This window comes from Thermobia domestica, chromosome 7, assembly GCF_964235325.1.
Source record: "Thermobia domestica chromosome 7, izTheDome1.hap1.1, whole genome shotgun sequence".
NCBI lineage: Eukaryota > Metazoa > Arthropoda > Insecta > Zygentoma > Lepismatidae > Thermobia > Thermobia domestica.
The window spans coordinates 149,012,425-149,039,791 of record NC_137460.1 but is presented as its reverse complement, the minus strand read 5'-3'; the positions used below and the strand labels follow the sequence as shown (position 1 = coordinate 149,039,791).

The window sequence follows — 27,367 nt, the reverse complement described above, 5'->3', positions numbered from 1 at the left end:
AGTGGTTTGCACGGTTTAGAAGTGGTGATTTCGGCTTGGCAGACCAAGAGCGAGCTGGACAGCCAAAAACATTTCAAGACGAAGAATTGACAGCATTGCTCGAGCAGGATTCGTGTCAAACGCAGGAACAACTTGCAGCAGCATTAGGCGTTGATCAAACAACAGTCTCCAAACGCTTGAAAGCCATGGGAATGATTCAAAAGATGTCACATTGGGTTCCACATGAATTGAAAGACAGAGACGTTGAAAGACGAAAAACCATTTGCGAATTGCTGCTTCAACGACAGAGCAGAAAGGGGTTTCTGCATCGAATTATTACGGGTGATGAGAAGTGGATCCATTACGAGAACCCTAAACGAAAAAAGGCCTGGGTGAAACCAGGTGAACCAGGTCCATCACAACCAAAACGAGATATTCACTGTGCAAAGGTTATGCTGTGCATATGGTGGGATATGAAAGGTGTGGTGTACTATGAGCTGCTGCAACCGGGTGAAACTATGAATGGAGAACGTTATCGACGACAATTAATGCGTTTGAAGCAAGCTCTGGCCAGAACACGACCAGAATGGGAGAACAGACATGATAAACTTATTGTTCAACATGATAACGCTCGCCCACATGTCGCAAAACCGGTCAAAACCTATTTAGAAAATGTCGGATGGGAAGTTTTACCCCACCCGCCGTATTCACCAGACGTTGCTCCTTCGGACTACTACTTGTTCGATTGCATGAACAACGATTTGATTGGACAGCGGTTTACTTCTTCAGAAGATATCGAAACATGGGTCTCTGACTGGATTGCTTCCAAGGATGAGGACTTCTTTCGCCACGGAATCCGTACATTGCCTGACAGATGGGCGAAAGTGGTGGTTAGCGATGGACAATATTTTTCTTAAGGTATTTATGTATTTTGTGTTTGTACTACAGCTTCAATGTGTGCGTACCAACCGCACGAATTAATTCCTAGACCAAATATATATATATATAAAATTTTAATTGAATCTCTTTTTTGACTCAATAATGAGAATGCAGAGATATAATATTCATTTTGTCGGCGCTATTATTTTATTTCTTCGCTAACAATATACTTATTTGACTCCCAAACTATGTTATGCACAGGAATAGAAAGTTTCATGTAAGTTATATACGTCTGTCTGTCGACAGGTATTACGAAGGAAAATGGTAAGAGAGCGACAAAAATTATTCTTTCTTTCTTAGAGGTTCCAAGAATAGCTTTAATCCACATCCTTATGTCTCTATTCCATATTCCAACCAGAAGTGGTACAAGGGCTACAGTGTCTCAGTGGTAGAGCGTTCACTTCTAGTGCATGGGGTCCCTGGTTCGATTCAAGCTCGCGCCAAGTGAACTTTGTGGTGGACAAACACCATGTGCGTGGGTTTCCTCGGGGTTCTTCGGTTTCCTCCCACTTTCTTCATTCCACCATTTCATTCATTTCTCATCATCACAGTCTCCTTTAGCCTAGCCGGCATAACGTGGGACGTAAAACTTAAAGATTTCATTTCGATTATTCTCAGTTTGATTGTTAATCGTCAAAAAGTAAAAACGTTAAAGATACCGAGAAACTTTTATTGCTACCAATACAGAATATCCCCCCCCCCCCATTAAAACCGGAAGTGCTTGAAATCATGTGCAACTTTCGGTTCCAAGATCGATCTGCACAAGATAATTTGGAAGTCTAATAAGAATATTATCACAGTAAAAGCGATAAATAGAGTGATTTTTTTTTAAAAAAAGTATGAATTTAGCATCTCAAGAATGGGTCCAATGTCGGATTTAATCGCTCCATTAAAACCGAAAGTTGTACAAGTCTGTCTCTTCCGGCTTTAATACTTAATTTTCATGGAGCAAAAACGGCCAAAGATGCCGAGAAATTTTTTCTTGATATAGATTCAACATTCCAAGAGTAACTAATAAATGTTACTTCTTTTTAGAATATTAGACCTCAAAGTTTGAAGGTCTGCTGTAATTTCTCAATGTGAAACGAAACTGCTTATTTTTTTCATTACACCTAAGTACTTACACTTATTTACTTTCTCGATATTACCATTACGAATAATAATATACAGTTCAAGAAAACTAAAAGCTTATAAGCTGCAAAACCAAAAAGCACAGCAAAATGAAATTGCTCCATTTTTTTTTTTAAGTTTAACGTCTGACAATTATGCTCTTTAGGCTAAGGGAGTCAGATGACTAAGGCAAATTAATTATAATGAAAGAATCGGTGGAAGAAGAATGAGGGAGGAAACGGGAGTACCCCGAAAAAAAAAAACACGAACACGATGTAGTCCAGCACAAACTTACTTGGCTGGGATCAATCCAGGAATCTCACGCACAAGGGCGCCCGTATTGTAGTTTCAAAGGGGGGGGGGGCAAGTATACGCGACATTTCAAATATAGGTTCAAATTTTGCTATAACTAATGTAAAAGTTCAAATGGGTTTTCGATATTCCGAAGTACGATATCCTCTAGGGGTGAGATCGCCCCACCTTTTCCCCCTGATGGGCGCCCTTGCCCACACACCAGAGGTAAGTACTCTACCATCCAGAATTAAAAAAAAAAAAAAACAGTGCTAGCAAATATCCCATCAGAATTTACAAAACTCATTGCTTCTACCCTTCTACCTTCTTCTTGACCTACTTAAAAAGTTATCTCCAACTAGATTTCGACACTCTACTTTATAACTAATACTTTTAACTCTTCTATAGTAAGTGGTTGAATGAAACCTTTAAGTTTCAATACTCACCACAATTTCCGAAATTGTATAGAGAGAGATAATGGACAAGCGTGACTCTTCGAATGTTCGAACACACTGCGTATTTTAAACAACGCATTTAATTTTAAAAACATAAATAGAACATCTACAAGTCATATTTGCTATTTCTTTTTAAAAGGTAACTCTCCTTGAATCCAATAACATTAACAAATTGCAAAATATTGGTTAACCCACATAAATAATTAAGATAAGTTATCACCACCTGTCCAACAAGCTGCTGCCCTCAATTTATACTGCACGTGCTGTTCTTATTCAATGTTGCCAATAGTTTATCTCAAAAGCTCTCTTAAGAGTATTCAGAAAATAATGTGCACTTTAAAATCTATCGTATTTAAAGTTGCACTGCCATTTCAAGTTTTCCTTGCGAGACTAGGGTGGACAAGACTCTTCACTCACAAGTTCACATTTTCAATTAGCATACGAGTATTATTAGATGATGATGGGTTCGAAAAAATCCTAAAGATTTATAAACTAAGGCCTTTTCCACGGCTTTCTTGCCTAGGTAATTGTGTTATATATAACTATATATATATATATAATTTTAGTGGACAGATAACAGTACATTCACCTTACTTTTCGCTCCATTATAACACACACACACACACAAATTAATAACTGCATTACGAAGAAAATCCTGAAGAGAGTCAAAGAAAATCTATAATTCGATAGGAAAGAAAAAGAGCAAATCACAGTGGGTTTTCTAGTTCAAACGAATTGTTAGATTAACGTTCAATGACAAAAATGTTTTAGTAATAAGTTTAATAGTGTCAGAAAAAAAAAAAAAACTTCTGAAAATGTGGTCGATTTCGTGGAGCAAGTTATTTAAAATTCATGAATAAACTAAAACTGTCTTGTAACTATATTCAACATTTATTGAAACCGTTAAAATTCGAAGGGGAGGAAGCTTAAAATGCTATCCACAAGTTTCTTATTTCGAACATTTTGACACGATATAAAATTAGTAAAGGCAGACGGAATTCTGTAAATAATGAAGTTTGCTAACCTGTTCAACTATCATACATAAAATAGCAGTCTATGGCTTCAATTTTAAAAGCTAAACTGACTCTTATTAGATTCAAATAAACTTCTAATAGGTCTTGAAGACAACGAGGTGTGATCTAAATTCTAAACCAGAATAAAAACTGAGGTTTTGTATTTCTTGGTATGTTTCTCTTTTGCCTGATAATATGAATTTAGGCAACCAGTAAAACGCATATCAAGATGAAAAAAATGAAATGAAATCTTTGAGTTTTACATCCCACGACTATGCGGTTAGGCTAAAGGAGACGGTGATGATGAGTAATAAATGAAATGGTGGAATGAAGAAAGCTGTATAACCTCCAGGCATTTGATAAGATGGTTAGGTACCCAAAATGACACATGTGATATAATGGGTTTCAAAACTTGTACTTGATGGCAACCAACGCAAACTTCTTCGAAAACCAATCAAGGCAGCAAGCCCCAGACTGACCGTAAGATACAAAAGTACGTTATACCTTCTCTCCACATACAATCTTGCTTGATCGTGATCCATATGATGTAGGGCGAGTCCCGAACGAAGTCTGCAATTCCTGGTCGCTACTAATACTCCAGTTTATATTGGATGTGAGTTTACAAGTAATAAAATAATAAATTTAAGATGACACCCCGCAAGGGCAATATTGCAGTAGCTGTGAGGCGACACCAGGCTAGTATTCTGGTCATCATTCATCCTTTAGAGATAGGGAAAAGTACGTAAGCGTAAAATTAACGAAAACGAAAACGAAATCTTTGAGTTTTTATGGAAAACAAACCCCACCTCAAAAACACCGGCTTTTTTCCATATCATTTGCATTGCTCCTGCCCAGAGTGAAATGAAATGAAATCTTTAAGTTTTACGTCCCACGGTTCGGCTAGGCTAAAGGAGACTGTGATGATGAGAAATGAATGAAATGGTGGAATGAAGAAAGTGGAAGGAAACGGGAGAAACCCGAGAAATCCCACGAGCACGGTGTTTGTCCACCACAAAGTCCACACGGCGCGAGCTGGGATCGAATTAGGGACCCCCAAGCACCGGAGCTGAACGCTCTACCACGGAGCCACCGCGCCCCCAAGCCCAGAATGAGTTGACTCCTAAACATATAAATTATAAACTATCAAGCACAAGAAATGTTTGAAACACAAATTAATTCATACTATGCTCCAGCCATTTGGGGCATTCATTTCAATCCGCTCTCTCTTTTGTCCAAGGCGCTAACTTCTACTTTATATATATATATATATATATATATATATATATATAGTAGTACTTGGTCCTGGATCTATCCAACGTGTGAGGTAATAGAACAAAGGATTGCCGACAAATACTATTGTATTCGTAATAATGAAGTACCAGCGGGGCGCCCGGAGACAATGGGTAGAGAGTATAGTTGTATAGAAATACACTATTGTTGAAATGACATATGATGACAGGTAATGGTTGTTGTACTATTGTATGTATAGTACTGACACAAAAGAGAATAATAAAAGAGAAACCTTGGAAAACTTGTTGAACAATGCTAGCTTGTTATAAAGAAATAATAAAAGAGAAACCTTGTAGTTGTATGTAAAGAAAAACCTTGCAGGTGTATGTAAAGAGAAACCTTGCAGCTGTATTTTTTTAAAATAATAAAAGAGAAACCTTGGGAAAATCGTTGAACAAGGGTATAAAGAAATAATAGAACTATAGAATACTTTGCAGCTGTATGTAAAGAATAATAAAAGAGAAACCTTGGAAAACTTGTTGAACAATGCTAGATTGTTATAAAGAATAATAAAAGAAAAACCTTGCAGGTGTATGTAAAGAGAAATCTTGCAGCTGTTTGAAAAGAATAATAAAAGAGAAACCTTGGGAAAATCGAAGAACAAGGGTAAAAAGAAATAATAGAACTATACAATACTTTGCAGGTGTATGTAAAGAATAATAAAAGAAAAATCTTGGGAAAATTAATTGAACAATGCTAGATTGTTATAAAGAATAATAAAAGAGAAACCTTGCAGGTGTGTGTAAAGAATAATAATTTAGGTGCTGAACAATAGCGGGTTGTTATAAAAAGACTTTTTAACCTGGTAGCGGAAACGCGGACGCGGCGCGGAAAGGTGCGGGGACGCGAACCGTTGGGCGCGGATGGTAATAAAGTTGAAAATGAAGTAAAAGAGAGGACCTTGAACGTATATATGAAAAGAATTTTGGGATTTTTTTTTGTTAGTGCAAAGAAAAGTTTTTATGTTTTTTGTATTGTGTTATTAACATGCTTAAATATTGTTTTGAAAAGGAATAGGTGACTTGTATGAACTTGATGGTATTAGAGGACGCCATCTTGTTTGTTGGAACTGTTTAAATACGAGAGTTTTGGAAAATGTTGTATGTATTTTAGCTATGGCTGCTATACAGAAAGAAGATTTTGTGTACGCGGATGAAGAGACGTTGTTTTCTCCGCCATGTGTGGAGCATAACCCGAATACCGAGAATACCATTTTATCGGTAAATAGCAGAGCAGAGTCTCCAGACAGTGTAAAAACTATTTATTTATCATCATCTTCAGATGATGATGATGATAATAATATTGATATTGAAGAAGATGAAGAATTTGTGGGAGGATCACCATCCTTACTATCGAGGACATCAAGGTTCTGGAGGTTGAATTGCCGCTGCAGTAATTATAAAGTGGACATGAAGTGTATTGTGAAAGCGATTAAAGAGTGGGAAACAAATAAAATGTTAATTTGTAGCGGATGTTATGAAAGTGTTAACAATCAAATGGGCGATGAATGTTTATTCATGACTGATGAAGAATTGGAGGAACGTGCCATATCAACTTTAATAGATATAGAAGTTGAAGAATTGTTTTATACATATGCCAAATCGCATATAATAGGCATATGTACTCAAGAATTGTTTTATGAATTATACTATGATTTGGTTGAAGAAAGGGATAAGACATTTTTAAGTGATGTAATTGAAATTTTTAGAATGAAAGACAGAAAACATGTGTGAACTGAACTACAGATGAAAAGTGAACCTTATGTTTGTGTTTGTGTAAAGACAGAAAAAAGTGAAAGAAAGAATTAAATGTACTCAAGAATTGTTTTATGAATTATACTATGATTTGGTTGAAGAAAGGGATAAGACATTTTTAAGTGATGTAATTGAAATTTTTAGAATGAAAGACAGAAAACATGTGTGAACTGAACTACAGATGAAAAGTGAACCTTATGTTTGTGTTTGTGTAAAGACAGAAAAAAGTGAAAGAAAGAATTAAATGTACTCAAGAATTGTTTTATGAACTATACTATGATTTGGTTGAAGAAAGGGATAAGACATTTTTAAGTGATGTAATTGAAATTTTTAGAATGAAAGACAGAAAACATGTGTGAATTGAACTACAGATGAAAAGTGTACTTTGTGTTTGTTTGTGTTTGTGTAAAGACACAAAAAAGTGAAAGAAAGAATTATACTTTAAACTTTTAATTATATATGTATACATATTACGTATTTTGAAAATAATTTTTTGTGTATCGTATAGTGAACATCATACAAGTGCATACTTACGTTTTAATAATAATAATATTTCTTGTGAACAATGTTTATTTTATTATGATATTGGAAATTTTGCTGTAGGATATTTATCCAACGATATAACTTTTATTGATTTATTTGAAGAACATGATACTGAAATTTTAAGTATAATTTTTACACGCAAAATGCGTGATCATCGAATTTGATGTTACGTTTTTTTGTTAGAAAACAAGATGCAACCTTTTATTGTAAAGGTGTAGAAAAAAATCACATGGATTAAAAATATTTTTGTAATATCTAAAATTTTTATAACATTAATTGTATTGTATACAAAGAAGAAATAATTATTATTTTATGTATTGAATGAAAATAACATCAAGTTTTTTTGTTAATGTAATTTTATTGTATTGTATTGTAATGAAAATATAAAGAAATAAACTTTCGCATTATAATAATTTTTGTTGTTTTTTTTTTTTAAAATGAGTAATGAAATAAGTAATTAGAAAAATTTGAAAATGATTGCAACTAACATTTGTTTGATATTTATTTTCTTTTGCATTTACTTATATTATTTTACAATTAGTATTGTTTCACACGTTTGCATTTTTTTAATTTTTCATAATATTATTTTACATTTTAAGAAAATATTTAAAGATAAATAGAAATAATAATAAAAGTTTAATACTTAAATAAATTTATGTTGAAAACAAATGAATTTTGAAAATACTAAATTACTTGAACACTTTGTATTGTCGTGTTAGAAATCGCAAAGAAAACTTTACATTTGTATTTTATCGGTTGTTTTGGATAAACTTTTTTTTTTTGTATTATGTGGAAAATGTTTGGAGAATTTGTTTTACTAACTAATTTTTTATTTTTAAACTTACGTATTATTATCAAAATTGTTTTACGAAAAGTATTTATTTAACATTGCGTAATAAATTACACGACCATGTTGTGTGAACTAATAAAATTGATTTGAAATAATAAAATGTGCAAAACATATATTAATATTTATTGTTTTGGATATACAACACAATTTTATTTTGTTTGATGAAAAATACATGTAAACATACATACATACCTGCATAATGAAAAGTAAAATTCTTATGTTGCAGTTGGAAGCTCTGTTAACCAATGGAAACTATGTTTACCAATGGAAAGTAAAATACCAACTTATAACACGCATGAGCATTTGTTAAAAGTTTATACGCATGCGCAAATTTATTTGTGAAAAGGAAAACACATGTTGGAGTTGGAAGCTGTGGTATCCAATGGAAAGTAAATATAAGTTTGTAACACGCATGCGCATTCGTTAAAAGTTTATACGCATGCGCAAATTTATTTATGTATACACAGGAACAATACTTAAATAGTATAGTATTTGTGAAGATGTGTAGTAGAAAAGTATCCCATTCCGAATATATTTCACCACGAGAGAAAGAACTTAAACTTGTTAATAGGAAGAAAGTTATTTGTGAGGTGAAATTATTACATTCTAATGAAGAACATTGTAATTCGTTTAGAAGATTTTATCGAAATGATGATGAAATACAATTTGAAAAAGTGTATCCTAATACAGATATTGAAATTCGTGAATTAGATATTATAAACTGTAAGTGCAATCGCTTTAAAGTAAGTAAGTTGTGCATAAAAGAACTTTTTGAAAATTATAAACTGAATGAACCACTACTTTGTTCTGCTTGTTCATTAAGAATACCAGATGAGCGCCTTCATTTATGTTTATTAGCATATAATAATCGATTAAAACGCTCTGTGTGGGAATTTGTAATTAAGAAGACAACTCGTGACATAGTGTTTAAACTGTATTTGAAGAAACATTGTTTACACGATAATTACAAACAAAACAAAACGCTTTTAAATAGATTTAATTTATCATATGAATCACTCACATTTTGTGATAGTTATATTTCTGAGTTAGTGGAAGTGTTTTTAAAAAGTGACAAAAATGCCTACAGGAATCAGACCGTGTCTGTATAATTGCACTTCTTTTTTTGTGAATGAACAGTGCGTGTTGGATTGTATTTCAAGATGGAAACCAGAATATAAACTAGTATGTGAAGGATGTTTCGAAAACTCTCATATTATAGAACACCATGATTGTATTACTTGTGAATATGAAATGATGTGCTTTAATGCATGGTGTGTTATGGTACGAGGTCGTACTTTTGATGAACTGTATGAAATTTTTTCAACATATCATGATATTGAAATAGATGATTGGACCTTTGTTTATATGTTATATAATATTTTATTAAACAAAAATTATGTTGATTTAATTACAGAGCTTTTGTTAAAAAAAGATTTTGCTTACAATTTTTATAATTTTTTTTAATTTGTTTGATGTGTTAGTGAAATAAGTAAACGAAGTAAAAGTTATACATTGTAAATATAGTAAATTTGAAAACAATACTTATTATAATTTTAGTATGATGAAATTGTTTTCATGTACATGAATTTAAAATTAAAATAGAATATAACATTACATATTTATTTATATGTAATCAGTTTAAATTATGTGAAAAATAAAAATATTATTTCTATAAAAGTATTTTTGTTATTTTTTATTTGTTTTAAATACCTAGTTTGTAATTTTTGTACGCACAAATAGTCTGTAATGTTATGTGCAAACGGATTTAGTTGTAATTTTGCACGCATTGGAATTTATTTTACATACATGATTTTATTTTATATTTGTGCATAAAATTGAATTACATAATTATTTTAATATCATTAGGTAAATTATTAAAAAAATGAAATAACATTTGTAAAGAAAAAAAAACTTTTCAAAGGTAAGTAGAAAAGAACTATTGTTTATATTAATACTTTAATATGATAAGAAGAAATTTTTAACATCGAGTTTGTTTTTTAGTATACGTAAATATTATTAGCACAAGTTTTTTACAATAACTTTTTTATTACGCAAGAGAATAACTATTAATGAAAAAAAAAGACACAACGTTTACAAAAAGTTTACGAGAAATTATTATAAACGTTATTCGTTTATGATATTGATATTTTCGTTAACAGTTTATTTTAATATTTCCCTAAAAGTATAACATTAGTGAAAACAAAAAAAAAGATTTTTAGTAATCATGTATTACAAATACTGCAACTTAAAAAGTTAAAATCGAATATTACATAGTAATAAAAATACTGAAAAAAAAAGTATTAATCATCTGATACCTAAAGATAGTTTTATGGTGGGATGTTTTAATGCCTTGTACGAATGTATCACCGATCAGTCTGTGTCATATTATGATGTTACAAGTCTTTACCCCTGGGTAATGGCACGTAAGCCATTGCCTATAGGAAAACCTATAATATACAAGGGGCCTGACTTTCCACAAGTGCAAAGTATTCATGGATTAGTGAAATGTAGTATCTTGCCTCCCAAAGACTTATATTTTCCAATTTTACCATATACATGTAATGATCGCCTTTTGTTTGGGTTATGTCGTACGTGTATGGAACAAAGTGACAACATTTGCATCCATAATGATGCCGAGCGTGTCCTTACTGGTACATACTGTACTCCTGAACTTCATGTGGCTTTAGATCTCGGATACAAAATTCTACAAATTATTGAAATTTGGGAATTCAAATTATCTGGATCAGAAAATAATCTGTTTAAAGATTATGTCAATTCCTTCTTAAAAATGAAGCAGGAGTCTTCAGGATTTCCTAGCTGGTGCAAAACTAAACAAGATCAAGAAAAATATATTGCAGACTATTATGAACATGAATGTATTCAGTTAACGGAAAATAACATTGAATCAAATCCTGGTCTAAGATATATTTCCAAAATATTTCTCTATTCCTTGTATGGGAAATGGGGACAAAGAACAGATTTATCTCAATCTGTAATTGTAGATACTCCAGAAAAATTTTTAAGTTATCTATGGGCACCACAATATGAGGTACAAACTGTATTGCCTATTGGAGAGCGGCATCTCATTGTATCATATAAAAACATTGAAAACAAAAACAAGCCATGGAAATTTTCCAATGTTGTCCTTGCAGCCTTCATTACCTCTTGGGCACGTCTAAAACTTTATGAGTTACTAACAGTTATAGATCCTGAGCGTGTATTGTACTGCGACACTGATAGTATTATGTTTGTGCAGCAACGTAATGAAAAGCCTCCACTTTCTTTGGGTTCCTATTTAGGTGAGTTAACTAATGAAGTTCCTGATGGGTGGGAAATTGATGCCTTTATAGGCTTAGGGCCAAAAAATTATGCCTATAGGATGAAAGAAGTTCAAACAGGGAAAGTAGATTATGTATTTAAAATTAGAGGAATTACTTTAAATCATCGTACACGACAAGAAATTAACTTTGATCATTTTTATCAACTAGTTCAAGATAAAGCTGACAAAAAAAACAGTTACACAATCCAGGAAGAATTGTTCGTAAGCCTGGGTTTGTCATTGTATCCAAGTCTGAAACTAAAACACATCAGAAAGTTCAAAATAAAAGACGACGATTAAATCATAACAGTATTACTGACTATAGAACATTACCATATGGTTATCAAAGTATTAAGTGCATAAAATGAATGGTATTCTGTATATATGTAAATAGTAGACTGTCTAAAGGTACTATAATGTCATAATATCATCAAATATGTCCATAAGTTTTCCTATTTGTTGGTACTTGTACGTATATATATAATGTAAATATCTTATTTAAATATATCTTATTTAAATATGTATATCAATATTGGAAAATAGAATATTGTAGAGTATATAAATACAATAAAGCGTTACAATTTATAATAATATGTTTTATTTCTCCAAACAAATATTCATATAATACGAAGTATCTGTATTCTATATAAGATAAAGGAACAATACCTATGCTTCATATAAATGATCCTAAGTTGGAAATTATGTTGTCGGCATAATGTCTTCTACAAGGTGAACAAGCATCTTAGAAGTAACTAAAAGTATGAATACTCTAATGAATTAGAATCTATATGTAAATGGGTTATAACACAGTGATATCCTTTGTGCTTCAAATATCCGTACAACATCTTTGGTATGCTCACATTTTGAGGTAACATCTTTGGTATGCTCACATTTTGAGGTAACATCTTTGGTATGCTCACACATTTTAGTATTTTTCGGAACATCTTTAGTATGCTCACACGAAGTGTTCGAGTAATTTATTACGAGAGGTTAAATAAATAAGCAGTTTGCTTACCAATTTAAATACGATCACACTCTATGAGTGTTCTATTAAAAAGATAAGCAACTAAAATTTTAAAGCAAACGATACAATAAAATATATGAGAGGTTAAATAAATAATGAGATTGCTTAGCAATTTAAATACGATCACACTCTATGAGTGTTCTATTAAAAAAGATAAGCAATTAAAATTCCAAACGAAACAATACAATAAAAAAATACAAGAAGATAAATAAATAAAGAGTTTGCACAGCAAACGATCCAATAAAAATTAGGAGTTTGCACGTTAATTTAAATACGATCACACTCTATGAGTGTTCTATTAAAAAAAAGCAACTAAAATTTACAAATTACATCATATTGTGTAATATCACTGTTACTAAATTTAAAATATGTTAAAGTACCTGTGTACGAGATTACAAAACGTAATGCTTTTGGGTACGAGACTACAAAACGTAATGCTTTTGGGTACGAGACTACAAACTGTGTTGTAGCTTATACAAGTAGTAGTGTTATATTTTGTGTTAATATTATAATTATTATTTTGGACGGTAATTAAATTATATTTAATGCAAAGTATACGTATACTAAACGTGTACGGTAATTGATAATACATTTTTATGTTTATGTTTGCAACCGTTTGTGTAATACATGTACACAAATTGTAAATAAACTCTTAGGATTATGTTCGGCAATGTTCGGGAAACTTCGGTTAAGTTCGGAAGTATTCGTGTGGTACATTAACCAATATGTACAAAATTCTACATACATTTTTGTTTGTTCGGCAATGTTCGGAAAAGTTCGGTTAAGTTCGTGTTAACTTGTTTAAATTTTTAATTATTAGTGTTTTTAAAAATAATGTATACTAAATTAATGCACATTAAAATCCATCCGCCATATTTGTTTCTTGAAAGAACGCCACCTGTACCATAACATTCACATTAGTGTGTATAAGACTGCGTGTGTGTACATGTGCCATAGCAAGTTACCGAGTGTTGTTTGTCCGGCAATACCCCGCGCAGTTTCCGGGCGGCAATATTTTACGCGTCCCGCGTCGCAAAAACCTTTTTCCGGGCGCAAATACAGCGCGGCGCGCACCGGTCGCGGTAAAAAACGCGCGGCGCGTACCGGTCGCGGTAAAAAACACGCAAAAAAAGGTATTTATTTTAGTAATATTATTCATTTTACCTATTCATATAAAAATATACCCTTTAATAAACATATTTCCAAAGTTTCAAAAAATTCGACGCCATATTGTTTATGCAAATTCATTAAATTTTTATTTTCAAGTTACAGTGTTCTAATCTGTATAGTCATGTTCCTTAGGTCCTAACGATTAAGAAAATACCTTTCTTTTCTTTCTACGACCAATAGTTTGGCCAAAAAAGCGAAAAAATAAAAAACTATACTTTTGGAACACACTGTATATAAATTTCAAAAAAATAAAAATTGTTCAAATGTATCATGTATGGTGTCTTTCTATATAGATTTTGACCTGATAAATCGATTTCTGTTGTCCAATTTCACCTACGATGAACCGTTTAGGATTTATGACCATTTAAAATTATTTTCAAGTTACAATGTTCTAATCTGTATAGTCGTGTTCCTTAGGTCCTAACAATTAAGAAAATATCTTTCTTTTCTTTCTACGACCAATAGTTTGGCCAAAAAAGCGAAAAAATAAAAAACTGTACTTTTGAAACACACTGTATATAAATTTCAAAAAAATAAAAATTGTTTAATTTTATCATGTAAGGTGTCTTTCTATATAAATTTCGACCTGACAAATCGATTTCTGTAGTCCATTTTATCGTACAATCAATCGTTTAGGAGCTATGCCCATTTAAAGTTATTATACGGAAAAAAATCTTAGTCTTTATGCATCAACGCCACCTATATACAAACACATGTCAGTACCATTCATGCTTTTGTGCGGTTAGCATCACATCATATGGGTCTCGTCTTATTTAAACAACCGGGAATGCCTTATACGTTTACCGACGAAATCATTTTGTCGTTTCCCGTCTCTTTTTCCCTCCATATATTAGTGCTTCGTATATGCTTCAAACATCAAACAAAACAGTTTATCCTAGGTAAGTATCATCATTTTAACATTTCTATACTTTACATGTGCTTTTTAGTACACATCATAACATTATGATCTAACTTTACATATTTAAAAAGAAAAAAAAATAGTCACTCAAACCCGTTTACATATTCAGTTAAAATTTCAATAAACGCATGCATATACGCCACTGATATCAACAGATAAATTATTCGTTTTCGTTCATGTATTTGTTTTCTCTTGGCTTACACAAACTTGCAGTTTCTGTGTTCAACATCACGCTTTTTCCCCTCCTTTTAAAAGACCGTAAATTCCGCTGCATTCAACTAGGAATAAAAAAAAAAAAAAAAAAAAAAAAAAGCCTGAAGCAGGTTAACCCCGCGCCTTCCCCCTGTCTTCCGCTCAGCAGCACACGTATGCATGCTTCGCTCTACCTCTCTCTCTCCCTATCTTTTTGCTCGTGTCTATATTGCTCTTACTCTTCAAGTCAAACAACAAACAAAATTTCCCCCGCACGTCTCCTCTCCTCTTACGCACCCAACGCATTTATCCAAGCTTGCTCTCTCTCTCTCTCTCTCTCTCACGCACACTATTGGTCTTTTCGTCAAAGTACAAGCACCAAAATCCTCCCACCCTCTCCTCTCCTCTTACGCACCAAACTCAATTATCCAACCTTGCAAACATTCTCTTTCTCTCTCTCTCTCTTTATCGCATACACTCTTTCCGTAAAACACCCTTCCCGTCTCTATTGCTGTTTCCTTCAAACTAGAAACACCCCCTCCCGCCCTCGCTTCATAGCATGCATTCAGCGTATATGCATGCTTCCCATATTATTTCTCTCTCTCTCTCGCTGTCTTATGGTAGGTAACCTATCCGTTCACTATTGGGCTTCTTGGTGTTTTAAATATCCACAAAATACACAACATTTCTGGTTTCCGTATTTCAATCTTAAATTTGCCGTAACAACGGTTCTATCTGACATTTGTCCAATAAATAAAAGCAAACACAAGTCATTTTAATATTCCCATTGATTTTCGCTTATAGTTAAGGAGCCATACTTTCCATTTAGGGAAGGACGAGAAACGCTATACTTTTAGGAATTATTCATTCATTATCTAGGATGTTAAAAAGTAGGTAATAGACTGAGTTCTTGCCCTTGTACTTAAAGTGTTCACGTAGTGCAACAGTAAGATGTATCCTCATGCACGAAAGATGACAAGTAGCTGTTCTTAACTATTACCTCTTTTTCGTTCATAATAACGCTTACAAAAACTTTTAATTCAGCTTTATTCTTAACCAATTGGATTCATGCTGTACTTTATGCAATATTCATTTTAATATTCCCATTGATTTTCGTTTATGTTATAAGTTTCACTAGTGAAAAATGTACATAGGATTTCCTTTTTTAAATATCATACATATTCAGTGAAGTCTTGTACACATAATGATTTTTTATGAAATATTTTTCAAATTAATCTATTAAAATGCAGCAATCAATGAAATATGGAAATAATCCCATGGAAATTATGAGTTATATATCAAAATTTTAAGTAAATTTTCCACTTAGAAACAAACTTGGTCTTGATTTTCAGTGTTCCTTCAATCAAGATCAAAATACGTTACCAATACATAAGTTATAAAGCTTCAATAGTGTTTTTTAAGGGAAACAAGCAAAATTATTTTAAAAAACGGGTAGCAGAAAAGAGGTGAATTTTATTTATCTTTCTTGTTCTTAATATTATTATTATTTTCATTGCATATAAAAATAACTAACTAAGTCTATGACCTATGGAACCCAGAGGTTCACACAAGCTCTTCACTGACTTCTATCCGTACCCAATTGTATACAATTTGTACTTTGTATTCCAATTTTTGCGAAATTCATCTTAATATTTCCTCCCATTTGTGCATAGGTCTTCCTAACGATCGTTTTCCTATAAGTCTACCAGTCAAGACTTTGAAAGCATTCTATTAAACCTATATGACATGCTCACCTAAGCCTCCTAGACTTGATAACCCTAACAATAATGGGTAATTCTATAAACTATGTAGTTCCTCAATATGAAGCTTTTGCCAATCACCATTCTTATTCCTCTTAGCTTCCTAGAATTCTGTTCTCAAATACTTCACTCAGAGTAAGAGATTATGTGTGACAACAATTTCAATGCATATAGTTTACGAAAAATTGTCTTTTTTTTTCTTTATATGAGTATAAAAGGAAAAAGTAGAAGGAAAGCAATGGATACGAAGAATAAGATAAGCATAATTTTTTTTTTAAAAAAAAAAAAACAGAGTCAAAATTATTTTCCAGGTCTGTCAAATGTATAATAATAATAATAATAATAATAATAATAATAATAATAATAATAATAATAATAATAATAATAATAAATATTTAGATAGCTGAGCTGGATTCCAGCTTGCACGATCTAAAATTTGTCTTTTAATCAAGTTCAAAAAAGCATCTTTAGTCAGCAATTGGAAATTATATTTTCAGCAAAACAATCTTAAATCCCTGTGAAACTAATATTCTTTGCTGGGTCTTCCATAAAAAATTATACAATACCTTACTCCACTCCATTTGTTAGCTGAAGTCTTCCTACAATCCACCAGAAAACTGAAAGAGAAAACCATAAAAATGTGGTCGCTATAAAGCCTTCCAACCACCCAAACAACCAAGTAACCTTAAAACCTGATTTTTCTCAGTTCAAATTACCTAAAGTAATCATATTGGAATTAATAAAACACACAACTTATATTGTCTAATCTAATTTTCTTTTTTTTTCTTTTTATTTCGTATATTTACATTTTTTTCTTTTTTTTTACATTTTTCTTCTCTTTAATTTTAACTTTTCGACTGCTTCCACCCGTTTAACAGCCAATATTAACAATTTAGCTGTTTCCTCATCCAAGGGAAACAGTTCCCAGAGATCATCTTCTTCTTTCTTCATTTTTTTTCTTTTTTCTTGTTCTTGTTCTTCGCCCTTTCTTTTTTCGGATTTGTTATCTTCATTTGCAACCGCCAATAACATTGCGTCTATTTCGTTAAATGAGCCAATAATCTCGAATGATGTGGATGGTCCCTCCATTCTGCAAAAAACAAAAATAAACACTTATAAATATCAAATAATACTATAAAATTTCAGATGTTATATTTAAGCAGACGTGCTATTAAAAATATATTAAAATAGGTATCATCTTATTTTTTATATCTCTCAATAATTCATTCAATCAGTTCACTGTTCTATTCTCAAAATAAATAGCTACTGTACATTGAATACTCAGTTATCACTCTTATACTTATTCGTTTAGCGCCTATAATTTGATCTGTCAAAGTTATTTCATTATTTAAATATCAGTTCTTAAAAGTTGGATCTTCAATACAAATAATGACTGTAAACAAGCTGCTATTATTTATTTTCCATCAGTAAAAAACTCTGGGGATCTAAGTTCCCTAAATTATAATTATAAGGCAATTTACCTATATTTCCAACAAAAGTAATATTTCATTCCTTCAAACATAAACAATCTATTTTTTTTTCTACAATTTTTTTACCTTACTTTTAAAAGTAACCTACATATAACTGTCTACAATACCTTAAAAATTACCAGTTTGAAACATATTCTAACAAAATTACTTTGTAACCCTCCCAACAAAAAATTTCAATGTTTGTCTTTGCCTACATATTCAAAATATCAAATAACATACGTCCTTATTACGATTGTATCAACATATTCGTATCATTTATATAAAATTCCACACAAATTAAGCAAAAGTTTTTTTTCTAGGAAACATTTCTATTTACAATACTACCAAGATAATATTCAGTTATCATTACGTTTTTTATTTTACTTTTTCCATACAAATCCTAAACTAATTTCCTCTAGTACATTTGGTTCATAGTTCTGTTTTTTGCTTAAATCATAATTATAGATATTTTGCCTTTAATACCATGTCACTTGCCACAGCTAACAAGCTTGTATGCTCCACGGTCCTCCGCTAACCTTTTCGTTTTTACGTATAATCTTTTTGTTTTAATATTAGCCATTAATTCTAGTCTTCTTTGCCCCCTCCCTTTCTTTCTTCTCAACATACCCTCTAGGACATTCCTTAACAAGAGATTTGGTTAACTAATCTTATACTAAACAATATTATCATCATAATTTTTTCGGAATGCTTCCATTTCCTTCCACATCCTTAATTATGATCTCCTTTTACCCTGACTCGCATTACCGTGCAATATAAAGTGCTAAGTGTCATAAAAACAATTCATTATTTTCAATAAATTATTATAAGAAAACAAAATCCATTTTTCCTAAAAAACTATTGTCGTTCATAAGCTCCTACATGTCTAAGCGGTTAACGTACGCGCATTTGCCATAGGTAACCAGCATTTGCTTCCCGTGGCAAACTCATGTGGTTCCCATTGCACGTACAGTTGTAGGTCCACGTCTCATATTCCATGGCTGCACAAGGGAACGCTAAAGTCATAATCAACTTAACTCAACTGAAATCTTCTTTATAACTACATTTTAAATACGGTCATTTGATTTTTTTTCTATACTTATATTAATATAATATAATACATGAATTTACTTTCAGTCTGAGTAAATATTTTAGCCCCTCAATGCTTTTATGTTTCCTGTATTTTTAATTTTTATTCTTTCGGACATAAGGGCAGTTACATAATCTTATACAAGAGGTATAACGCCATATATAGTCCAAAAAATAATAATAATATTTAAGTCGCAAGCACACGTCGTGAAATAGTGATATTCCCAATAAAAAGTCCATATGGGTATTAATTTCAATTAAATTTAGGCATTAAAACATTTCTCTGTACGTTATTAGTTAAATCTATACTAATATTACACATGCATGGTTTTGCCCAATTCTTTACTTAACAAATATAATTCAATTATCTCTTTTCCAAAATAATTATGACACACTTGCACCTACATTACCAATTTTCATGTCATAAATGTTGGTGAGTGTTTCCAATATTAAAAAACTGTCATTGCCAAACTGGCACATAATAACAGTCTGTTTAAATCCATGGCATTTTTACGTAACCTTCTATTTACACGCAAAAATATATGGCAAACTACACTTTTCCAATTAAGCTAGCGGTGCATTAAACGTAAAACAATTCAGTTCAATTCAACACATTTACTCAACTAATTTCAATTGCACATTATCTTACATAACATTGCTTTTGTTTTTTCAATTCATGAATTAACTAAAAGTTTATATTTCATATCCTCTTTCTAATAATAAATTCCAATATTTATTAAAGCCAGTTTGCGCTACCGCGCGCCTCCGGTGCTTCAAATCTCTCATACAATCCCAATCCGCAACAAGTGAAATTTATGCTGCGCAAACACCGTATGCGTAGGTTTTGTCGGGGTTCTCCCGCTTCCTCCCATTTTTCTTCATTCAACCATTTCACTCATCATCACCGTCTCCTTTAGCCTAACAGAAATACACAGCAACGGTATGCGTCATAGCTACTACGTCACTGTAAAAAACCATGTAAGTACTCTCATCATGCATTTTCTCGCAATTTTTCCCTTTCATCCCACACTCTCATTTCACCATTTCATCCATCTTGCATTATTACCCTTTACCCTAACCTGCATAAGGGTAAAACGTCAAACTTAAAAATTTTATTTTCTATATCATTAATAAACTTTTATTTTTGCACCATCTTGTGCTTTTTTCTCCATATGTTCCAACGGTACCTCAATGTTATAATGTACACCTCTGGTGCGTGCAATCCCTCCTTCAATTCCCCCGCAAATTAACTTTGTGTTAAACATCATTCTCTTATTGGGTTTTCACGTTTTTTCTCTCACTATCTCATTCCAACAATTATTGAGTTATTATTTATTTGCCTTAATCACGCGTCAGTCTTAGCATAACTGGTATAACCGTGGGACGTTAAACTTAAAAATTTCATTTTCTATCTTTTCATCGTTTCCTCTATATATGTTTCAACGGTATCTCTCATGCGTAAGGTCTTTCATTTAATCCCTAGACATGTAACTTTTTAGTGGACAACATCGTGTTCGTGAGTTTACTCGGGGTACTTCCTTTTGCTCCTACTTTCTCATTCCACCAATTCTTCCAGCATCATTCACTTGCCTTAATCACGCATCAGTTTTAGCCTAAAGGACATAATCGTGGCACGATAAACTGAAATATTGCATTTTCTATGTTATTTATAAGCTTTTATCTTTCCATCGTTTCCTGCTTTCCTCTCAATAAAACTAGGCTACACATACTATACTCAAAATGTTCGCAACTAAAACTAATCTTTTCCAAAAAGTCAATTAAACATAATAAGCTCCACAGTTTTCCTCTCTTAAGTTTAAAAATAAATAAAATAATTTATTTCTTACCTCAAATGTAAAAATTCCTTCAAAAATCGCTTCACAATCGATCCAGGAAAAAATCTAAAACAAAAATAAGAAAAAATAATTAGTATAAATTCAACACATCCTCCGCAAACACACAATATCATTCTCTCTCTCTCTCTCTCTCTCTCTCTATATATATATATATATATATATATATATATATATATATATATATATATATATATATATATATATATATATATATATAAACTTTAATAAAAATTACTTGGGTGGTTTAGAATTAAGTTCTATGCTATTATATAAATTTAAAAATTAATTCCACCATCAGCTTTTCAATATTTCTCATTTTATTTTTCTTAAAAGTCAATAAATAAAAATAAACTCATATTACAATTTACATTAAAAATGATATTATATTCGCACTTCAATTATCTATAAAAGTTAAGTTCTTTCGTTATTACTTTATAGAATAAATATAAAAAACAAAATTCAACTTACCTTCCAAATATAGATATTTCCGGTCAACTAAAAACTCCTTTCCTCAAATATCACACGCAAATGTGGTATCACCCAGTAAGCTCTAAACTAAAAATAAGCGTGTTCTCCAAAACAAGATATTTATATTTTTTCACAAATAAAAGAGTCAAACTAACGCCAAACAATTTACGCTTTCTTTTCTTTTCTTTTTTTTTTTTTTTTTTTAAATCTTAGCGTCCCCTGCAAACACTTTCGTCCAATTACTGTGTGTCTTAAAGCAAAATTCTTTTAAAAGACTACCCCCTACAACTTCCCTTCAATACAACACAAAATTTACGCAAGTATCTCTCTACAAACAATAAATTCTCACATAAAAGATACTCTTTCCCTTAAATACAGCTTGTAGCGTCTACATAATTCACAATAGCCAAAAAAAAAAATACAATACACTTTTGTAGGTTCTGCAAAACGGAAACGAAACCAATGGTTTGCCTTTTTTCAGTTTTATTATCTTATTCAGCACTGGAAGAGCTCTTTTCCGTCTCTCTCTCTGTAAGTATAGCACCATACATTGACATAATTCTTCAATACTAAGGCGTTCAGTTTTCGTGCTTCAAGTCTCAGCTTCAGTCACACTTTACACCACATACATATTTTAATATATCTATAATTCACGTTATACAATATTCCATCTAACGTAGCAAAGGTTCAATCCCCGACCCAATCAATTCAACTTTATGTTAAACAAAGACCGTGTTCGTGGGTTTTTTCGGGATTCTCCCGTTTCCTACCACTTCCTATATACTTTTAAGAGCTTATTTTAGCTCCCATATTTAGTTCAAACACATCAGATTGTTCAGAGTTTGTAAAAAACAAACGAACCAAAAAATAATCATCGTCTCCTTCACCTTAGCCGTACACGTATCAATGGTATGTACCCTAGCTACTACGTCAATATAAAAAAAGCATCTAAATACTATCATCTTGCAATTTCTCGCAATTCTCCCATTTCATCCCACTATCTCATCGTCTCCCTTAGCCTAATCCAAATAACCATGCAACGTAATCTTAAAAATTTCAATTTCAATATTCCAACTACAAAAAATATAAGTTTGTAAGCATCAGTATTATACACAAATTATTCACTAACTTTATGCCTCATGTAGCGTCGCTGTTGAAACCAAAGCAAAACTAACATCAAGTCAAGTCAAAATCCATTCAATTCATATTGTGTTCCTTCGAATTTTCATGTATCTTCCTATCAATTTTAATCCAATTATCACAACACTAATAAAATATTTATCTTTAATGTATCAAACATCTATGTTCCAATCCTCAGCTCACAGCATATATATTTTCCCATATTTTATTCTATTTTTTTTTCTCAACTATAATATAATATCAAATCAATCATGTCTCTTCTCATCTGCATCTTTTCAACTATATAACATAAAAATTCAACTAAATTAAAACTTCAAACAAATCCATAACCCCGAAATATCTAAATTTCTATTGCAAATATTATCTTATTTTCCACGTAAGTTTCTCACACTCCTTTTCAAAACTACAAAAATCCATTCATGATAGTATCCCTAACTTCAACAATACTTTTTTTTCTTTTTTTCTCACTCTGTTAAACCACTGGTATAATAACAATCTTACTCACAACCTGTCTGTTTTCGCCCTTTCGTTTTTTCACAAAAAACAAGTACAAAGCTATTCTTTAAAGTTAACAAAAATCTTTTCCAGAAAAATGGCTTTTTCTTTCTTTCTTTTTTCATTCTAACAGGGCATGCTAAATGGAACATTTTTCTGTCTAAGTCAGAAAAATCTTTTTTTTTTTCTTTTCTAAAAAAAGTTACGTTCAACTCAAAATTACAGGGGGTCCCATCCCTCAACAATAAATGTCACATACATTTTCTCAAATAACTTTCTATATCCCAACAACTTAAAAGATCTTTTTTTCTTTCTTTTCTAAAAAGAGTTACACATGCACGTGTGTCGCAACCAACATGACAATTTCTCATCCACACACAAAAAAAGTTTCGCTTTCTATTGTAGTAATTTTAACTATTCCCACGTTAATTTAAACTGGTCCTTTGGTCAAAAGGACACTACACTTTCCCTATGCAATCTTGTGCCATGTATCTCAGTATGGGGCAATGTAACACGTAACTATCTCTTTCTTACATTCTCTCTCCTTCAGTATAATAAGCGGTACCTCTCCATAGGGTGCATGTTACAGTGCCCCCAATTAACCCATGTCCAGAGCACAGTTCGCCCCCCCCTTCACCTCCAAAAAAACTTGGAACACACACATACAAGCAGGTGTCTCCTATTTCTTTCTTTTCCATGCATTAAAAATCACAGTCCCCTCATTAAGCAATGTCCAAAAAACTGGACCACCCAAAAATATAGCACACCTGTGTATATGTTTCTTTCTTTAGTACACATCAAAGAATTCTCTCCCTACCTATGCCATTCTTAGGTTACATGACTTTCTCACGTCCTGCTGTTACACTATTTTCAAACACCCATATCTCACTTTCAACTCGTACTTTCTTACTTCCTTAATTGACAGAATGATGGAATTACGTGACACTTACAAGAAGCTTTTCAATTTTAAATTCTATCCTTTTTCTTTGATGTTTCTCATGTTTCTAAAACTCATTTCACATGTCTGTCTCACCTCCTACGGTTCAAGTATTGTGCAACATCCATATGTCACATTAAATTGACACTTTGTTACTTCCTTAATTGACATAATGATGAAAATACGTGACAGCTTCAAAAGAAGCATCTGGTACGATTACAATGGTGTTTGTCGGCTATCTATTGTCTATAATACCTCACACGTTGGATAGATTCAGGTCCAAGTACTACTATATATATATATATATATATATATATATATATATATATATATATATATATATATGTATGTATGTATGTTCAGTTTCGAGATACATAATACTAAAATCTGAACATATTGAAGCAGTTTTTCTGATTCTCTGTAATCTCTGAACAATGATCATCATTTGCGGTTGCTAATTGCAAATAAACTCGGCTCTATGTTTCATCAATATCATAGCATGGCAAAAAGGAACGGAACAGAGGAATGATAATCATCCAAAAGTGATGTCCTTGAGGAACTATTTCTTTGCTCACAGTAATTTTCGTACAGACCAGATAGATTTAATTACAGTTGCCTGTAAATTTGATCTGAATTACTCTATCTTTTACTCTCTAACTATTCACTCCTGAATGCGACCATACTGCGGAAGGTCTCATTGGCAGTCAATTTGTTCAATATATTATTTTCCATCCAGGAGAAATATCCTGACTACAGAAACCGAAAAAGGTTTTTAAGAATTCTTCTGCAAATAAACAAATGAGCTTTTTTAACCCCTGCATGTACTCCTCCTATGATTAATTAAGACTATCTAATAAACGATCTAAGAGAAGATAACAAAGATTTCCATTTTTTGTTTTCCAAATTTTTCAAATCTTGAAATCTGATGGCAAATTAAAGATGATCTTACAATTGTATTGAAACAAAGAATTCACTCTGTGATTATATGTTACGTAGCATGCCATTTTAATTCTTCCCGTTCCAGTTAAATTTCGAATCACATTTGATTCGATTCGTTCAGTGGTTAATACTATTGGTTCATCGGCTTTTCGCGGTAGTTCTTCATCCCCCTCTGAACTGATTTTCAGCTATTGTCAATAGATGGTGCTAAAAGAGGTGGTACCGGAAGGCACAATTTAATGGTCAAAAAGCGTTAATACATCACCCTGTCACAAATTTCTCCATAAGGACTCAATGACTACAGAAATACCTTCATTAATATTGGCTGTTTGTTGACAACTAACTGAAAGTGCGACTTTCCTTCGCAGCAAGCAATCAGTTTGACTTAGGTTGACAGAAGTAATAATGTCTTTTCAGCGGAAATCATATAAAAAATATTCTTTAAAGTGGGATCCGAACCACTATTGGGTTTCCATCTGTTGCAAACATTCCTACGGGGAAATACATGATGAGCACAGAAAGCACGCGTATAAGCTAACAACTTGGCCACGAAGCGGCACAGGGTCTAATTTCGGAAGAACGAGTCTATGCAGGAGGACTATGTTTTGTCCCCTTCTAATTATTTGTGATATTGCACTTGTCTCAATTAGTGATGTGGCTGGTCGTTTTGCTCGGAGTTAAACCAACACCGATCCGATTTTCAAGGAATATAACGTATATTTTGTTTGAGGTTTCCCAATGAGCATGTTCTTGACGTTGAAATTGATCAAGAATAAGATGAATTCAACAAAGCTTTAAGATTATGTTCAAGGCTCCCGATTCCAGTGCCCGAGCAACCCCCAGAATTTATGTGAGTGCTCGAAATCCATACAGAAGAGGAAAATCCTACTCTTTCGTCGTATTTTTTAAATGATCATACGACGCTATTTTTATAGGGTGGAGGAGGGAGACAAAAGACTATTGTTTTTTTTTTTTTTTTTTTTTTTTTAACTAAAGACAAGCATTTAATTTCAAATCGCTGCATTGTATACATCATCATTATTCAAAAGTATATTTTTGTACGCTTAAGTTTGTTATATTTAATTTCATGGTTTCCTTTCTTTTAAAATTTGCAAATACAAAAGTTGCGACATTCTGAATGAAAAAGGGCGGAGATTAGAATCCTACAATTTCGCGTACAGCGTCACATTTATTCTCATTCAAGAATATTTTCCAATGAAAAAAAAAAAAAACTGCATTTTAAGGAAAGTCAATTTTTCAAAATTTTCCGATAGACCCTTACAGCGCTAATCCTGGGAGTATCCCACAAGTTTTGGTTGTGCACTGTAAGGGCATCCTCTGATTTTCAAAATTGGGCTCTCCTGATGGCGTTTCTAACGCAAGTTTGTAAAACACAAGATTTTTCATGAAAACATTGTTTTCATCGGAGCTTTAAGAATCTCTCTCGCTCGACTCTACTGCACGGCATCACTACCTTGAGTTTGTAGAACGTTTTCTCACACAGTAAATTACTAACTAATAAAAATTTTTTTTAAAAAAAAAAAAAAAGAAAAGAAAACTGGGAATCTGTCTTTCGAAACCTGTCTACGTTTAGAAAAAAAATTATCGAACTGCCAACACTGGTTTTGTCTCGTGATCTAGAGATAATGACGCAAGATTTCTTGGCGTCATGTGTTGTGTATCTTCTCTAGCCAAGAAAAACAGTCTGTAACAATATTGTCTATGATGACGTCGGTGAAGGACTCACACATTGAGAGCTTCACACGAGACAGTACGAGTATTTCGCATTATACTTCACACGTGGGGTACGTGTGGAAGGAAAGCTGGAGCTTGCAAGTGAAACCACGTGTATTGTAATCTTTGTTTAACACATACTGTACAAAACGTCATAACTCCAATTGGAACTTTTTTTTTTAACTAGATCTTTTCATCCTACCCTCCCCATCTGTTACAGTTTACTTTGTTTTGTTAATTTGCACCTCTGAGCTCTGTTAGGGTACCTATGAGTATTCGTAAAATGCACAACTGATCTTTTAAAATATCCGTGGATAGTCTTCGATTAAAATTAACTGAATTGATCAATTACAAAAATAGTTCAGCTTATTTCAGTACTTTTATCTAATTGCAGTGAGGCAAGAAGGAAGGATAAATTTCTCCACGTGCATACGGGTATGTTTGCAAATTTCTTTATTCTAACCGACGTAGAAAGTAAACAATCAGACAAAACTTGATGAACAGGATGTTAATAGATTCGTGATAATATCACGGATGATGTCAAGTAAAATTCACTATGATTAAAAACAAAACTTCTGAACTACGCAACGCACAAGTACGTAAAGTTTTACTGAACTATTACGTCCGTTTATGCG

At 32.2% G+C, this 27,367-nt stretch overlaps 1 protein-coding gene across 5 annotated transcripts in view; it reads right to left on the bottom strand.

Annotated features, from left to right (window-relative positions):
- LOC145690481 (beta-1,3-galactosyltransferase 5-like) overlaps positions 1–27,367 on the bottom strand; it is a 283,017-nt gene that overhangs the window by 117,348 nt on the left and 138,302 nt on the right. The window contains exons 3-4 of one of the 5 annotated variants that reach the window (XR_014132238.1): positions 21,011–21,064; positions 17,687–17,698 (exon numbers count right to left, since the gene is read on the bottom strand). The exons of the other annotated variants lie outside the window; for them this stretch is intronic. The gene's annotated coding sequence lies outside the window, so the exon portion shown is untranslated. Of the gene's footprint in view, positions 1–17,686; positions 17,699–21,010; positions 21,065–27,367 lie in introns of those variants that run through there. 5 annotated transcript variants of the gene reach the window in all.